General features: G+C 46.9%; 1 long non-coding RNA gene across 1 annotated transcript in view; it reads right to left on the bottom strand.

The window, feature by feature from the left end:
* Positions 1–18,721, bottom strand: part of LOC123811038 — a 164,754-nt gene that overhangs the window by 62,952 nt on the left and 83,081 nt on the right. The window lies entirely within an intron of this gene.

The raw sequence follows: 18,721 nt of genomic DNA, 5'->3' as shown, positions 1-18,721 counted from the left end.
GAATAATTGTTGCCAAGCAACTTCAGAAGAGTAACTATCTGCCCAGTAATGACATATGGAGTGAATGCCGGCACGCACAGTGCATGACTGAAAAGAGCACCGAGCACCAGGGTGGAAGAAGAGGAAAATGTTAAATGCAGAGCTCACCAGAGATGTCCACGGGACAGCAAAGACGTATGTTCCTGTGTTGCCCAGACTAGAGCTAGTCTGCATTTGCCGGGCCAGTAGAGGCTACCCCCGGTGGGTGTACTGACATGGGCAGGCAGCAGGCTTGCAGAGGAAGTTGGGGTATTGGGGTCCTGCTCATCCAGAGGGCCGTTTGGAGCCTGGGGAGTGCAGACAGGCTGGGGTGGTGGCAAGTGCAGGAGTTGGGGCATTGGAAACCAAGTTGTAGGCAGGGTGCTGTGGGGTCTGGGAGGCCCTGTCCATGTCGGGAGGGCCGTGTTAAGTGGCTCATCGAGGCTACAAGCTTGATGGGAGACTGCACCCTGGCCGTGCTGCTGGGGAGAGAACCACTGGATACCCTGACACGTGCTGCTGACAGCCGTGCAGCAGGAGCAAGAGTCAGAAATAGCATCACACTGGATTTGGGGCAAGAAATCCCTTCTCCTGTAATAACTCTCTAATGGCGAAGCTTAACACTGTGCCCACTGCAAGGGAGAAACAGACCTCCGTTATGGTACAGCTGGCAGTGCAGGACGGCCTGAGGAGGAGTAGCTGCAGCTGACTCTCGGCCCTTGTAGCTAACAGAATGCTTCCTCTCTGCCAGGCACTGGGGTTTATCTGGGTCCTCTCACTTAAACCTCAACTTCCCTGTGATTTGGGATGCTATTATTTTCTCCATTTGATAGATGAACAATCTAAAGCTCAGAGAAATTAAGTAACTTTCTAGAGGTCAAATAGCTGATGTGCAAGAGCTAGGACGAACATTTTCAGTTTGCCTAGCACCTGGGCCTTAACCACTGCACCGTTACACTTCCTCCCAGAGGGAATGCAATTGAGCTGGTGAAAGCGACAGGTGGATCCCCTGTTGGGTCAGCACCACTGGTCCTGTGCTCATCAAGTGGCCCCTCAGACACTGGCTCTCCAGTGGTCTCACCCCATCACAGGGTCTCCTGTTGCTCAAAGGGTACTCAGTATGCTTTTGGGCACCTCTGTGTAACTTCCTCAGAGGTGAGTGCCACGTACTGGACACCTGGAAGTCATGCCAACAATTAGGGCTGTCCCTACTAGAGGCCCCTACGCAGGGAGACACCGAGGTGCGGCAGTGAACACGACATAGCAACTCTCCCAAAAGGCGGAGACTGTAGCAAACTTCCTAGGTTCTGAGGTCACACAAATGGGCCTGTGTGACCCAGAATCTGAAAACTGGTGGTACCTTTCAAATTCAGAATGCTGTTTAATAACCACACCAAACATCCTCACTTTCTGTTCTTAGGATTTTGGCCTCAGACCTCTACTCACTCCGTTCTCTCCCTGGGCGCTCCGTCAACTCTTCTGGCTGTCTCTGTGCCGTGCATTCACATGATTCCCAACTCTCCAGTTCAGATCTCTTCCTCTTGAGTTCCGCATCTCTGAATCCAGCCACAGTTCAAAACTGGAATCATTTGACAGCTCAAAACACAACCTTTTAGTGTTTGGACTTCCTTTCATGAATTCAGTCACCCTGGTGTCATCAACAGACTGCGTGTCATCCCTGCTGGCTTCCTTTATCTCCCGTCCTCAGTTGGGCTCCCGGACACAATTCCAAAGTGCATGTGTATGGGGTTCCTCCAATGCAATTCTCAGACACCAGCAGGGTGTCCAAAAATTCAACTCAGTTCTGAGGCTATCTACCCATAGATAACACTCCACTCCACATGTTAAGGGCTCTGTCTACAGGATTCCACCCCCCCACCCCCACCACATACACATTTCAGATGCTGGCCACAGCCCAGACACTCATGCGTGTCCCTGACCAAGCAGATGTAGGTGGGAGGTTCCAATGACTCCCTCCTTGGGTTCAATTAATTTGCTAGAATAGGAATACCTGTTTGCTCACTAAATCACTGATTTATTACAAAGGCTATGACTCAAGAACAGCTAGATAAACGAGATGCATAGGGCAAGATATGTAGGAAGGGGTGCGGCGCGTCTATGCCCTCTCCAGGCTCACCACTCCCGCCACATCTCTGTGTGGTCACCAGTCTGGAAGCTCTCCCAACCCCCATGCACAGGCGCTTCCAAGAGTCACCTCAGGCACACAGCCAAAGGTCCTTGATCGTCCTAAACCCTCAGGAAATTCAAAAGTTTGGGGAGCTGAGAGCCAGGAACTGTGGACAGAGACCAAATATATATGAAAAATATATTTTGGTCATCTGAATGATCAAATATCTATTTCTTATAAATCCCAACATTGCATCTCCACATGAAATAAATTCCTTTCCTTACTTCCCCAGCTTTATGCAATCCATCATCAAGTCCTATTGATTCTAGCTACTTCTTACATTCATTTTGTTTTTTCTATCAACCCTTTCTTCAGTAAGATTTTTTTTCTCACCCTCCCAAGAATAGATTTCACTCCCTTATGGGTGATATCACCTTCTCCATCCCACTTTCCTGATGATGCCTTGTCTGTAGGGACCCCCCACCCCCGCCAGGGCAAAAGCTGTGTCTTGTTCCTTGTTGAACTGCCAGAACCTAACGTGGCATGTGGTTTGTAGTAAAGACTCAGTAAATAATCTGTAATGAGTAAATGAGTGATACAACCTACAATGGAGACCAAAGGTCATAAAGTAGCTTGGTGTTCTTCCTGTGTTTCAGCTTTGATTTATTCTCAGCCAGTTTGCTAGGCTATAATTTTTACTCCTTTATTATAATATTTTTTACATATTTTTATTTATTTATTTTTAGAGAGGGAAGGGAGGGAGAAAGAGAGAGAGAAACATCAATGTGCGGTTGCTGGGGTCTGTGGCCTGCAACCCAGGCATGTGCCCTGACTGGAAATTGAACCTGCAACACTTTGGTTCATAGCCCGTGCTCAATCCACTGAGCTACGCCAGCCAGGGCAATAATTTTTTATATTTCTTTTTTTTCTTCCCAAACTGTAAGCTTCCTAAAGGCCAGGACTGTTCTTGATCCATTTGGCAACACCTTGGAAAAAGATGGAGCCCAGTGCTTTGCACATGAAACACTCAGTGACTAGCTGTTGCAGTGTCCGAAGTAAATGAGCCAAGAAATTTCAAACTTGTCAGAAATCACGGGCTCCCAATTAAACCCTGACGGATGGGTTAAGAAGGAGGCGTGGAGGATGACTTCCCTGAGACTTTGCCTCGCAGACCACGAGAGACCACGAACTGCTGCCTATTAGATGGTTTTTTCCTCCTGCTTCCTTGCATCATTTATCTGTAGTTATTGTTTGTTGGGAACCGCCCTGACTGGTATCAGAAACTGAAACCCCCGCCTAGGCTAAGGCTAAGGGAACGCCCTTGGAACCGTGAGCCGGCAAGGAGACAAAAGCTTATCTTCCTGGCAGGAATGCTGTTTCTGCTGCTGAACCCCAAAAAGCTTGGTCGGTTAGCCAAAGACGGGTAATATTCCCCACGGGGGGAACAACCCAAGCCAGGCACGATCACTTTTGGGAGGCCCCCCAAAAAGAAGGACTTGGGGGGGGGGCTGCAGCAAAAAGGGGGTGATGGACCCTCACTCCTCGGCTTTGACAAAGTCTGAGTTCTCAGTGTCCGGAAGAAAATCTCCTTATCTCTCGGTGGCCTTAGTTCCCGCGCTCCACCTAAGCCTGAAACAATGACAGGGTGTTGCAGCTCGGTACTGAGAAGTGCGGATTTCCCGGGGTGATCAGGCCTAAGAAAGAACATGTAAATTACTGTGAAACCTTCTTTGTTCAAGAATGCTCTCAGTTGAATGAGGAGGGTCTTAGGAGGAAGCTAGTTTGTTCCTCAGCCTTACAGCTCTTTGACCCCCAACTCAATAGACCGGTAGGGTTCTTTGTTTTCTATATTCCTTACTTCCCCTAATGAGTATTGTACGTTACCTGAGTTATTATGTAGCATGAGCCCAATAAAAGCAGGTATGGACTGTAAATCGGCGCGCTCCTCACTAGAAGGGGTGGCCATTTCGTCCCTACTTCTCCACAGAAATTAGTTTGTCTCTGTGCATGTTTTTTCTCGCGTGTTTATCGTCGAGCCATCCACAGCGTTCCGTGGTCACTGCTAGCCGGTGACCCACGCGCAACAATTGTTGGCAGACTGCCAGGTGGAGCGGGAATTCCCTCAGGGCAAGGACTGTTTTCTACTCAGTCTCATGTGGACTGTCCCCCACACAGTATCAGACCCTAAGGGAAGCAGTAGAGGCAGCTCCATGTTTGAGTTCTCCCTTTGCCTCTGGCCAGCTGTGCAATCTCTGGCAAATAATTTAAATTCCTGGGTCTCCATGTCATCATATGATGAATGGGAGTAACAATAGTAACTACACCAAAGGTATGAACATCTCCTGCCTTAGGTGGAGTGCACACCCACACTCCTGGGTCTGGCCCATGACAGACAAGGCTGGTTACAGGGGTCCTGTGGCAAGATGGAGTAAAGGACTAATATTTTTCTTTAACCAAAGAATGCAATAAATTTTACTAAAAGAGGGTCAACAAATAGCTTACTTTGAAGTGTTCTGTCCTCAGTCTGTCCTGCATGCCGAATCTCAGGACGCCACTCCAGCCCTTGGCCCTTGTGTTCGACTTCTGCTGCCTCCTCCGTGTTAACCATTCCCCTTTGAGCAAGTGGGTGAGCTCACCCACGGCTCCCTCTCCACCCCTCTCCCCTCTGTACTTTGTGTAGCCCATTTGTCCCTTTGCTTAGAGGTCCTTCACTGGTCTCATTTTGACCCCAACTGGCCCCAACACCTACTTCCTCCTCTCACTCCATTCCAGCTCCACCAAAGGCACGGAGCGTACTGATGACTGTCCGCCAGGGCCAGAAAAGAAGTGGAACTCAGTGGGGAGAAGAGACAAGAGATTAAAAGATGGCGAGGACCTGGCTGAAGGAGACAAGAAAAAAGAGAGCTTTAGGTTGCTCATATAAGCAAACTACTATGACCTGATAAGTGACCAATGGAGACGTGCAGACAGTTTTTCCTTCTTCCTTGGACTCTGGAAATGAGCTGAACCGTTAGGTAGTAAGGTTTGTGGTGCTTGTCATTTGTGCATCTGTCTGTAATGGTCTCTTCCTTACATACATTGAGACCATGCCATAACGAGGACTAAATGAGATAATGTGTCAGGGATTGAGGTTGGCTTAAACAAGATGAGTAGGCATTTATTTTTATCTGTATAACAAGATGAAGGGAGGTAGGCATCCAAGACCTGACGTGGCTGCCTTGTACTGTCACTGTCATCAGAGACCCAGGCTTTCTGTTCCACCATCCATAGTGCTTAGAAGTTACCCTCTTGCACATGTAATGCAGCAGGAGAGGCCCCACAGCATGCATGTTACAGGCGGCAGAAAGGCGGGGCAGGGGCTGAGTCTGCATCCCTTCTAAGGAGCCTTCCGAAAAGTCCTATATCCAGCTACTCCTAGCCAGAACTGTGTCCACACCTGCATCTGCAGAGGAGCCTGGGAAATATAGAGCCTCTCCACCAGACTCACTGTGACCCCCAGGACAAAAGGGGTTCTATGAGTGAAAAATGTGGGAGGTAATTGTATCTGCCACAAACATGGATGCATTCAGCAAGACACATGTAAGTGCTATTGTACAAAGCATGTAATTAGTAACTATTATTATTGGGTACTTAGTGCTTATTAGATAAATGAACAAATGGATGGAAATGCCCTTATACACACAAGTGGCAGGAATAGCCAGTAATCCCGTTCTTCATTTGAGGGCTTACAGCCTGTGCTTATGTATCTGTAGCCACAGTCCTGAGTACAGAGACACTTAGAAGCATTAAACTTGCTGCTTTGTTGCCTTTCTCCACTGAGGACAGACTGATATGGAATTCACCATTTAGGACTCTGTTCAAGCCCCTCCTTTGTATTCTCCAAAAGAACACATTCTTGCTGTGTTGTCCATGTGATCAGCTACTCATGGGCAGTTCCCTCTCTGGTCCCATCTCCTCTCAACTTTTTCAGTCCATTTCTTCCCCGCTAGGAAGTGTTCTCCCTTTCTCCTCTTCTCTCAAATGATGCCTCTGCATTTTCAGAGGCCTTCCCCTTCAGGGCCCTGACCTTCCCTGGACCCGCCCATTCCCCTTACTCCGGCTCACCAGTCTCCAAACCAATCTCTCTTTCCCCCCAGGGAATTCTTCTCACAGTGCCTAAATGCATCAAGAGAGACTGCTTTTTCATCTTATACATAGCTCCCTGGGAGGAAGAATTTTGTTTCATTTTTTTTCTCTGCAGCTTTCAGTGTCTCAGTATTGATCAGATGGCCAATAAATGTATTTCGCCCATTGTTCCAGTGACTACTGAAGCCCAGGCATTGCTGCTGTGATGGGCGGTGGTCAACAAGAGTCAGAGAGAGGCACTTTTACCTGGCAAGGTGGGTGGGGACCACCCCATCGCGCTGGTTTCCTGGCTTCCTCTGTTGTGTGAGCAGGGCAAACTCTTGGTAAAACATCTTGTTCCAGAGTTCCTTGGTTGCTTGTTTGAAGGTTCACAAGGCTAAAGAGGCCTCCCAAATTACCCCAAAGTCATGGCAGTGGCAACTGGAGCAGAATGACCACAGGTCCAGAGTTTCCCTTCCTCTTCAAGTGGCTGTCTGTCTAACTGGTGTCAGGGAATCACACCCAGGTCATGAATTTTAGGTAAATGCCTGCAGAAACAAACCTGTCCCTTAGAGCCTGCAGACGGGATGGCTTTAACTCAGACTGGGGATTTACACAGAAGTTAAAAGCCAAACTGAAATAAAATACTCAGCACAATCCCTTCAGTGCCAAAGGAAAACACCCTAACTCTATTGATCAAGGTTCTTATGGGCAGAAAAATAATCCGCTCTCCACCAAGTAGAAAGATGCATACTGAAGGGTTTGGTTGGCCCACAGAAACTACACAGCCAGGAGCAAAGAGTGGAGAAGCACTTCCTACCATACCCGAGTAAGTTGCAATGGAAAAATCCCTTCTGCTGTAGCTTGCTGCTTGCACCTGTGATGCTACAGGCTGAACAATAGGAGGCACTGGCATTGCTCCAGAAAAAAACAGATAATGCCACCGTCATGCCTACTAGAAGCTTTGATGGCCTTGCCGGGGCCACATCACCTGGTGCTCACTCCAGCCTCCAAGGCGCATGCAGGTGGGTTGCTTGGCAGAACCCCATGCAAGGTCACCAGAGAAGGTTTCGAGTTTGGGCTGTCATTCAGGTTTTCAAGGCACAACAGGGTTAGCCAACACAATGTTTACTTAGCCTTAAGAGGATCTGGAAGAGAGAGTATCCAGAGCAAAAGCGGCAGAGGCCTTGGAGTGATGCCCTGACATCCCCAATCACACACATGGGGTATGTTCTGGTCACAGGGAAAGAAACGAAGTTGAACGGAATGTGATTATGTGAGCAGAGGGCAGGCACAGGGCTTAGGATCCCTGAGCTTAAACACTTTGCTAATTAACTAGCACCCCAAAGGTCTTGTGCTGAGCTCCCACTCTTTATTACAGCTATCGCCCGTAAGTTACAGGTTATATAACAATCTCAACAACTAGGTAATGCACCCTTGGGGACATCTGTGGATCCCTCATTTAATCACACAGGTATTTCTAAAAATTTGACTGAAGATCAAACTCTAATTGACACCTTGTCAAGACAGTGACCTGTCAGAGTTGGAGGCAGACATTCATTCTCTCTCACCCCGTCCATTCAGCTCACAGCAGACAGTGTTACACCGTTGAAGAATCTTTCGGAGACTGGATCAGCCTCAAGCTCTGGATGTAAAACATTGCTCAAGTAAATGTGAACCGATGCTACTGAAATATTCAGTGATTGATTGCGAGCAACTGTTGTAACGTATGTTGGCTCAAAACTAGCTTTTAAGATTTTTTTCCTGGAGACAAATTCTTTGTGAAACGCTTCAACAATTTAAATACAAAGTTAAAATTTGGTTAGAAAAATGAAAATAAAGAAAGATCAAACTCTGCTTAAGCATCCCTGAGGCTGGACTAAGATTTACAGTCCAGCTGTTCACTCTTTCCCTTCCTGGGGGCCAAGTGCGGACTCCTGGCTGAAAGGGAGCCCGGGAAGTGCAGGTTTAGCTGCTCCAGCATCTGTGGTCGGGGAAGCCACACAAGGAGGCTGGGACGGCTGCTGTGCGGGCCGCACAGCATCACTACACTGTCTCACTGTGTGAAGGGAGTCTGGCCGTGGCCTGCAGAGCCAGCTGCCCCGAGTTGTGACTTTGGACAAATCACACACTCACTGTGGTTTTCACCTGCTTACCTCCCACAAGAGAGATTTAGACTGTATTGCTTCAGCAATTAGTCTAGCTGTAGCATTATATAATTCCATAATTCAGGGCAAATCTATTCCAGATTCACTGAGCTTCAGCACCACGGAGAATGCAGAAAATAGCAGGCGGTGCCTAATTGGTGCCTTTAAATTAAAAACCTTTCCCATGTCAGAACTTTAGCTCTTGCATCTTTGTACTATTTTCAGATCTGTGAACAATTTTTTCTGCTCTTATGCTAATGGGACTTAGTATAAAGTCAGTTGACTTTAATTAACATTCATAATAATCACTTTTACAAGCTTAAAATCTCTAAGCATATTTTTAACAATTTGGATAAAATTTCTCGAAAAATAACAAATTTGATAAAATACTGCCACCTACAAAAAAATATTGTCTGAGGTGGCATTCATCAACTTCGGAGGCAACAGTGAGACTGGGACCCCAACGGCACTAGAGGCCCGGTAAGGAGGCTCCGTGGGACCCTTGCCTCCAGGGCACGGCCCACGGAGGGACATCGGTGCGCCAGCCGGAACACAACGGGCATGCTGGGGCACGGTTTGACCCTTCTTCATTTTCATTTTTCCAGTTTTATTTTCCCAAACAAATTTTAACTTTGCATTTACTTGGTTGAGTATCAATGATGTCAACCTGTAGCGATTCATTCACTACCTTGGGATCTTTCTAACTGGTTCAGCTTTCCTCACAAATGTGTTTCTTGATGCTTTGATTAAATCAGAAAATTTAAAATAATCCTCTCGCTGACAAGTGATCTTCACCTCCCTGCATCGTTTACCGAAAACACCCCAAGTTGGTTAAGCATATTTTTTTATAAACTTCATGAGCCAAAACCGAACTGCATCAAGTCACTTGGTCCAGATTACAGGGATAACGGAGATAAAAAACCATAAACGTAGTTTGGCAAATTCTTCTGGCTCTCTTGGGGGCAGTTCACTTGCTGCCTTTGAGGGTGAGACGACTTTGGAGAACAGTGGAGTGTGGCCACTCCAGTGGATGAGTGATGGGACAGGACGCGTGCTTGTCGTCCAGAATGTTTGTGCTGCACGGACGGGGTTCCCGCGCCGCTGGGACAGCTCTGCTGCGGAGTGGGGCCGTGGGTGACAAAGCTCATGCCCTGAGAGTCTGGGCTCTGGTTTCTGCCTGCGCAGTGCTCGCTGGGCACCCCTGACTGCCAACCCGCCCAGCTTTGAAACTCGTAAAACAGGCCGTAAGTCTTGAATTGCCTAGTTCTCAAAACGACTGCTAGTTCTCTTGGCATTTTCCTCTTAGTTTTATAGCAATGCTGTGACGGAACAGACCAGCACATGCTTTTTACCTGAGCAGGTCTGAGAGCCGTTATGGGCTGGGGCATGGAGACAGCGTGGGGAGGCCAGAGGCCCCGACGCTCAGAACAGCCATTTGAAATCTGTGCAACCTCTGGGGGAAATCATTATGAAAGGAGTCCCTTTATTTGTTGCCCTCCAAACATAAAAACAAGTCACCACCTTGCCAAAGTCTGCAGGCCACTCCTTCTACACGCAGAAAACGCTCGTAAATCCCACTGTGATGGCTTCATCAAGTCTGGGGCTGAGCAAATAGTTCATATTTTATGACTTGGGCTCTAAAACTGTTACAACAGAAACCACCCTGATACAGGAAAGATGGCAAGTTTGTAATTACACAGCATCTTGTTCCTAACAAACTAAAGGAAGGACTGGAAGGGAGTATTTCAAGGATGCCTAAAATAAAAAGTGGGATGAGGAGCAGCAAACAAATGTGGCAAAATAAATAAAGTGCAGCCCCCAAATAAGAAGTTGCGTCTGGGAAGGCGATGGTGCCAAGGGAGGGTCCGTAGGAAGAACGCTCAGTTACCGATTTGTTTCTGATGGAGCATTGTCCGGTATTTGTCTTGGTGACGTGGGAAAGACAGAAAGGAGTGAAAATTAGCAGCAAGGTCTACTATTACTGTTATGCCAAAAAAGAAGTGACAGGACATTTCATCAGTCAACTGACGCAGACACCGGCTAGCAGTGTCCATGATATTATGGATGAGGCACAATACATTCACATGGATTCCCAAGTCCTGTGGAGGAAAAGGGATGGCACAGCTATCCTCTCAAGGGGAGGGGGCCTCGGAGCAGCCTGGCCACTCTCTCAAAGGAGAGCGCCCCGATCCTTCCTTCGCAGGGTTTTTATTGGCTTTTAAATTGCACAGGAATACAGATAAAGTTCATTAATCATTGTCAAGCAGTAAGGATCAAACAATAGACAGCAAAGAACTCTGAGGGCCTATTTTGAGTCAGGGTCAGATAGCTAAAGAGCTATAAAACTTTGAGGAACAAACTCACTTCTTGCTTGGACCCTTATTTAATTGAGAGCATTCTAAACAAAGCAGGTTTCACAGGATTTTACATATTCTCTCTTAGGTCTGATCCCCCTAGGGAACCCGCCCTTTCCAGCACAGGTCAGTACCCACCACCAGCATTGTCTCAGGCTTAAGTCAGGTGGGGGTAGTAAGGCCATCAAGAGATTAGGAGGCTTCTTGCAGACAGAATGAGGACTCAGGCTTTGTAAAAGCCGAGGGGCAAGGGTCCATCACCCCCTTTTGCTGTAGCCCCCCAAGTCCTTCCTTGGGGGCCTTCCATGTGATCATGCCTATCTTAGATCATTCCTCCCTTTGGGGAATCTTACCCATCATTGGCTAACCAACCAAGCATTGGGGGCCAGTTATGGATAAAGTAAAAGGAGCAGAAGCAGCACTCCAGCCAGGGAGATAAGCTTTGTCTCCTCAGTGGCTTATGGTCCGAAGGTCACCCACTCAGCCTTAGCTGCAGTGGGAAGGGGGTGGGGGGTGGTTACAGCACCTGAAACCAGGCAGGACAGCTCCCAACAGTCAACTATGGAGTTGGAGTAAAAATAGGGACCCTAACTTCAGGGAGGGGGCTCCCATGGGAAGGAGCACAGAGCAGGTCCAGCCAGAGCTGAAACACGGGGTCTCTTGGGGGCATCTGAGCCGCTGGGAAGGCGTGCTGGAAATGGGGCTGCCAAATCTAGTGAGGAAACGAAACCCAGGACTGCACCACAAACAGAAACAGTACACTGGGTTAGATCTGAACAAACAAAAGCACTGTAGTATTTTTAGTCAATCTCAGCAGACATATAAATGAATACAATGAGCATATCCAATTCAAATTTAAAGGGGTATCCTGTATGTTACACCAGAGACCAAGACAGTCCCTAGGAGAGCACTGACCTGTGTGAGAGGAAACTCACACCACGGCGCTGCCGCCTGGGGCAGGGAGGGGGCGGCAGCTGAGAGCGGACAAGAAGAGGGGAATTGGGGGACCTTGGGAAATGCCAGGAAATGCTGTAGGTCCTGCGATGCTGAGGTGCCCTGCTCTCCTGTCGATCAGCTGTCCTACGTGGCTGGGGGCGCAGAGGACAAAGCTGCAGGAGGAAGATGTTCTGTAACAAGCGTCTCAACTCAACCAATTGGGACTGGGCAGCCGACAAATGCGAGTGGAACTATGTGATTACTCTCAGCCACTTTTCTGGAAACATGAAGCTTTTTCTGGCCTATCTTTCATTTCTCACTTGTGATAGAGACATGAGTCCTCAAAAATGTTTTTCTTTCATAAGAAAAACAACAGAGCACACACGACAATAAACAGAGCTGCTGGGGAAGCCGAAGGCCACGGGGAGCGTGGGCACCTCCAGCACGTGGGGCCTGTCAGGAGGGGGCAGGGTCAAAATCCACAGAACGCACAACGGACAGCACGAACCCTGACATAGCCAGTGGACTTTGGTTAGTAATCGTGTCAATACTGGCTCATCAATGATAACAAATGCCCCACACTAATTAATGCAAGAAGTAATAATAAGGAAAACTGTGTGTGGGGAGAAGGTGTATGTGGGAATTATGTACTTTCTGGGAAATTTTTCCCTGAAATGGAAACCATTCTAAAATATAAAGTGTATAAATTTTAAAAACTGTGTTACTGCTCTTAAAACTTTAAAATTCACTAGATTTTTTAAAAAAATTTGGTGAAACTAGAAACTATCTGACTATTTTAAACTGAACACATAATTGCACCATTTATTTTTACTTTTCTCATTTGGAGGAACAGGATTCTCAGTTTCCTGGAAGAACTGACCACAGTGCCAGTACATGACCTGGTCTCGCTACTCAAAAGGTGGTCCACTGTCCAGCATCGCCTGCAGCTCATTAGAAATGCAGAATCTCAGGCCCCCTCTGCAGTGCGTTGAATCAGAACCTGCATTTTTGCCATCTCCTCCAGCGGTTTCTATGCATGCTAAGTTTTAAGAAGCACCTGTATGGAGGTTAGAAATACGGTTTGCGATATCAGATGCACTTGGTTTTGAGCCCAACCTGTCATATATACTTCTACCTGGGCTCTTGTGGGCAAGTAACCTAGCCTCTTTAAGCCTCAGTTTTCTGATTTTCAACACAGCAGGAGTGAGAATACCTGTCTCAGAGTTATTGGGAGGATGAACTGAGGTCATGCTGTAAAGCTCTTAGTATGGTACTTGGGAATCAGAAAGCAGTCAACAAAAGTGAAGGATTGATATCTCTAACGACATCAATGCTAGCAAACACCTAGGAAGAATTTGAACTTCTTATGTTAGAGTTTTGCCTTTTTATCTTCCAAGATACTTTCCCCCCTCTGCTAAGGAAGGAAGGAAAGAAGGAAGAAAGGAGGAAAATATAGGAAAGAAAGAAGAAGGGCTGTGTTTCTTGAATGTATATGCAAGCTAAAGTCACTCCTCAGACAGCTGGACTATTCCTTTCTATTTGAGGCAATGACTGGCGTTGTTCTCCCGGAGCGCTGCACAAACCCCAGACAAGTCAGTCTGTTGTAGTTATCACCATGAACAGGGACACAGTTAGCTCTCATTTAGTCCAGATGACGTTATGGGCTACTTAGTCAGACGTTCCCTTCACACGGAAGGGAACACAGGGTCTTCATTAGTGCTATTGGCACCAAAGGCCCCAGCGTGTCTCAGCCCTGGAACCTGTTAGCTGGCTCTGCTGTGGTTTGGATACCACTCTTTCTAGAAGACATTTCATGCTAAACTAATTGCTCTGAGGAGGGAAGTTTCAGAAATAGAATTGTACCTTATCTAAACTGGACTCAATGATAAGAAAGGTGTTTGTATTAATCATGCTTTTTTAATTTTTCATATTGCTGATGCGTACACATGTTGAGACCTTCCTGACTCTGGAGAGTTGTTCCTGCCAGGGCTGGCCAACCCCTACAGACAGGAAAGGGAGAAGTGTGCCTTTCATATGCAAACTAACAAATGCAGAAAAATGCCCCCCCCCACCCCCAACACTCACCCTTATCTCCTCTGTCTGGCTCTCACGCTCTGGACCCCTATCCCCTACTCTCATCACCCCCTGTCCAGGCACCAGACGACTAGGGACAGTGCCTGTGCCCCAGGACCACTGAAATTATTCAGGCTGGCCAATGCCCAGCCATCTTACCTTGCCTGGCCAGTTCCTTTCCTCAGAAACCACAACAAAGGTCTTTCTTTGACCGTGTTTTCCCCCTGCTCCCCAAGCCTGGTGCTTCCCCACGTGGCCCCCACGATGTGGTGTGCCCGCTCCTCGTGGGAAATGTAACGGACTGTGTATACAATGGTAACCATCTCCTGATCTGCTGGCCTCACCATATCTGAATAATAATAACTTCTTAAAAGCAGTGTTTTTTTAAAGATGTTTTACAGATGACTCTAATGCTTTAACAAAGGAGTAATCAGTTCTGAGCAGTCAAACAAATGGATGCCCTTAGAGTAAGTCCCCGTGATACCAGAAGTCAGGGGAAGGCTTTTTAAAACTCACAGGCTGCACACGATGAGGTCTGGCAGAGAGAACGAGCAGCCGAGAGGGCCGGGTGATTCAGCACAGACTGTGGCAGAGCGTGCTGTGACACTCCCGTCCAGCCAGCCACGGAGAAAGGTCGTGTGTCTCCTGAAACCGCAGTGAGAGCGGTAAACAGTTCTGCCCAAAGAACAACACAGCACTGATGGAAGACCAAACCAGGTCCTGACCATTCTGCTATAGGTTTCTGTCCAAACCTCTCTAAAAATCTTCTGTTCTCTTATGATGTATGAAAAAGGGAAAATTTAGTTCTCTTGAACATGAAATGAGGCTTATCATTTTTTTTCTCATAACATTTCTAAAATGCACAAAATAGACTAACTCCTAGACTCTGAGACAAGGCTCTGTCTCCCCCCCCTCAGGGAGGGGGGCCAGGGAGGGGACAGAGCAGGGAGACAGGGAGGGAAGCGGGGCCGCTGCTCGGGCACCTGGACTCTGTCTGCGGGGCTGCTGACAACGCCTGAGAACTGCCCCTGAAGGTGGAGGAAGCAGGAACCTTTTCTCACTGAAGTCCTTATTTCATTGTGTGAGGGACACCTCAGGACCCTTCTAGGCACATCCGTCCTGTCCCTTGTGCAGGCTGAAGGACACGGTTTTGCCATCAGAAAAAGCCCTCAGTTAAAAGAAAGAAAACACTAGGGGTCCGAAGGTGACTTCCCTGGGGGTCCGAAGGTGACTTCCCGAATGGCCCCGGGGAGGGGAGAATGGGGCCAACTTGTCCCAGATAAGTAGGCTCAAGACTCATCTTTAAAATGTAAATTAATGTACAACTACCGTTTTGAATAATTGTGGTACTCCATCTCTTTATTACAACATAAATATTCATCATATATTTACATACAGTTTGATATATCTTCATGTATTTTTTGAAACCTGATGTGTTGCCATTGAGATCTCGGCCGTGGACTTGAACATCTTTGAAAACCATTGCTTTGAACACTAGCGACCAAACACCCAGCACAGTATTCAAGTTCATCATGATCCATCCCCAGCTTTGTCTCCCCCTTCATGGGCATGTTGGCGGATGGTGACAAAATCCGTATAATGTGGCTTCATGCTCCTGGGACTTGTCACAGGCTGGCTCCTTTCCCTAGACCGTTTTTCTGCCTTATCGACTGCATCCTTCAGGGCCCAGTTCCACCACCTGGCCTTCTCTGCGGTCTTCCCTGGCTGTCTGCCCCAGGTCGCTCCCACTCTGTTCCACTACTGCGTCCCGAGTGCGCTTTTTTCGCATGTCTCTCATTGTTCTGTAACTATTGATTTATAATGCTGCCCTCACCAGACTGCTGATTGCCCATGTTTTATATAATTTATATCCTCATCATCTACCATGAACTTGACACATGAGAGATACCTAATGAGTATTATTTAACTAAATTGAACTACATTTCCTGGATCTACAATGCCTCAGAGTTGGGTAGGGAAATTCATTCAGGCTTATAAACCCAAGGTCAAAAGAAAGAGAAAAGTCAAGCAAACCTTTTCTCCCTCATTGTGGTACAGAGTTTGGCTTTTCTTCTAAAAGTGAAGGAAAGCCATTGAAGGGATTTAAACAGAGGAATCATGTGATCCAATTTGCATGTTAAATATACCACTCGAGCATGCTTTCATTTTGATGTTAAAGGAAGCTTTGTTCATGGGTACTGAACTATTTATACCACACACATTATGCAAAAACAAGTCCACATTATTCAAATCGCGAGGAAGATTAGAAAGAGCAATTATATGTGGCAGGTCAAACGAGGGAACGATCCTGCCACCTTCCTGTTCTCACCTTTGTGAATTTCCTATTGGGAACTCATCACCTTTCCAAAACAATATTTCAGCTAATACATAGAAGTATGTCCTCTAAGTCTTTGGCAGAAAACCTAATGGCAGTGGATAAGGTAAAAAGTCTGCAATGTCCCAATGTTAAACTTGTTGGAAGCTTAAAAAATGGCCAGGGTTCTTTTTTGTTTTTTTAATCCCCACTTGAGGACACGTTTTTTGATTTAGAGAGAGAGGAAGGAGGAGAGAGAAGAAAGAAAGGGAAACAACGACTGGTTACCTCCCATACACACCCCTGCTGGGGATCCACCGGCTACCTAGGTATGTGCCCTGACTGGGGATCAAACCCGCAACCTTTTGACGTAGGGACGATGTTCCAACCAACTGAGCCACACAGCCTGAGCGGTCAGGGTTCTTTTTGTTGTGTGTTATCATCGGGGCCTCTGGCAGTCTCTACCAGATAAGGAGCTAAACAGCGGGATGGTGGACTGACCCAGACTCCCCATCCTCACAAAGGTGTATGCCTAAAGCCAGACAGAACCTCGTGACCCTGCACATCTAAAGTCACCTACCATTCCCCACTCTGTGACCATCTCTGAGCGGACAGTTTTCTTACCCTCTTGTTCCCTGGCCTTAGACACTTTGATGACAACTATGCCTAAAACACAGGACACTGACAGGAATTTCAACATGAAAACCATTCCTCAAAGAAAACTGAACATAAATAGTGACATTTTAATACATTTTACATTATTCATGTGGATGTATTTCCCTAATTGCAGGTGTTTTGTTTGGCAGTGATCTGACAGGAGACTCATACAGAAGGGCAAGGGGTCAGTCAGAGGTGCTGCTGTGCGAGGCTGGTCACGTTTCGCCCCTCTGACTCCAGTTTTGTCCTTAGTACATGACAGTAGGAAACCCCATGCAGGGTAACTAGGAAGTCAGAGAGGGTGTATATACAGTGCTTGGCATGTAACAGAGGCTAAACTAATGATGGCTTCTCTTGCCACTACATTTGCTAATCATGCCTCTCCATGGAGTTAACAATATCTTTGTAATTATGAATGAATAAGTCAGAGTTGCAATCTCGTTTTTCTCAGTGGTTTATTCTATCACGCACTTCGTTATACTATGCCTTCCCTTCTCCCACAGCACGTCGTCCCCCCTCAAGGGAGATGTCAGAACGTGGTGCCCAGCTTCCCTTGCAGCTCAGGTTTACTTGATTAGGACACTGAACGGGGCTTTGGTTTTTGCTGGCGCAGGTGAAGGAGCAGCAGTGCCGATGGTTCTCCAGCGTGTGCAAGGTTGAGTTTCTGAGGCGGCAGCAGCCCTGGTGATAGAGCTACCAGTGGTTCCAGTAAGTCAGTTTCCTGGTATTAGTGATTTTGGTCCTTAGCCGTAGGAACCCTTCACTTAACATCCTTTACTAAGCCCACTTTTCTGCTTTATCTAGCCAGAGTGGATTCTAGTAGATTCTGGGTTTTTGTTTTTGTTTTCAAATAACCTTTTATTTAGAATAATTGTGGATTTACTGAAAACTTGACAACCAAATCACAAAGTTAGGAAACAGTCTACAAAAATCACCCTCAGTCCTTACACCAGTAACAAGTTCAGAGATGCTCAAGGCCACCATCGTGTCTGATAATTCACTAGAAGGACTCACTGAATTCTGTTACACTCACGACTACAGTTTATTATGGCAAAAGGATACAGATTACAATCAGCCAAGGGAAGGGATGCATGAAGGCGAGTCTTGGAACATTCAGATTGTGGAGCTCCCAACTGTCCTCTCGCGGAGTCTTAGCTGTACGTGGACTGGCAACAGTGTGCGACGACACGCATGGAGCACTGCCAACCGAGCCTTGGGGTCCACAGGTTTAGTTGGGTACATGGACCTGGCTAGCTGTCCACGTGGCTGACTTCGGTCTCCAGCTCCTCGGGAGGCTGAGCTAGTACTGTGGGACCTGAAGGCTCCACCTGCAATCTCACCACTAGCAAATCTGTGTGTCCCAAAGCCCCCAAGGAAACAAAGGCCCTTTTATTAGGCAGGATGCTCACCAGACCTCTTTGGGCAAGGTTGAGTTCTTTGCAACACACAGATCCAAACAAAAGTTTAACTGCCCCTTACATCTGTTCTGACATAGAGCTGCTCTTTGGTTGCAGTAACTACCATGTCAGTATCTTAAACATTCCAGGCCATGTACAAGCAGCATTTCCAATGGTTGCAGCAACATTTTAAACTAGCTGTTAGGGTATTTTATAGATGAAGTAACTGGGATTTTTTTATTTTACTTATTTTTTAGTTTTTATTCATTTCTTTATTTTTAAAGATTTTATTTACTTATTTTCAGAGAGAAGGGAATGGAGGGAGAGAGGGAGGAAGATAAACATTGATGGATCCATTGCCTTTCATAGGTACCTCAACTGGGGGCCAACTCCAAAACTTGAGGGATATACCCTGATCAGGAATTGAACTGGCAACCTTTCACTTCATGGGATGATGCCCAACTAAGTGAGCCACGCTGGTCAGGGCATAACTGGGATATTTTATAGAAAAGAAGTATAAATATTCCCAAAGTCACCAAGATAATAAGGCAAAGAGTCACAATTCAGACCCAGCCCTGATGCCAAAGGCGATC

This window comes from Phyllostomus hastatus, unplaced genomic scaffold (assembly GCF_019186645.2).
Source record: "Phyllostomus hastatus isolate PE091 unplaced genomic scaffold, TTU_PhHast_1.1 phas_scaffold_78, whole genome shotgun sequence".
NCBI classification, from domain to species: domain Eukaryota; kingdom Metazoa; phylum Chordata; class Mammalia; order Chiroptera; family Phyllostomidae; genus Phyllostomus; species Phyllostomus hastatus.
Note: the sequence above shows the minus strand (reverse complement) of the source record. Positions and strands in the feature narration are given on the sequence as shown.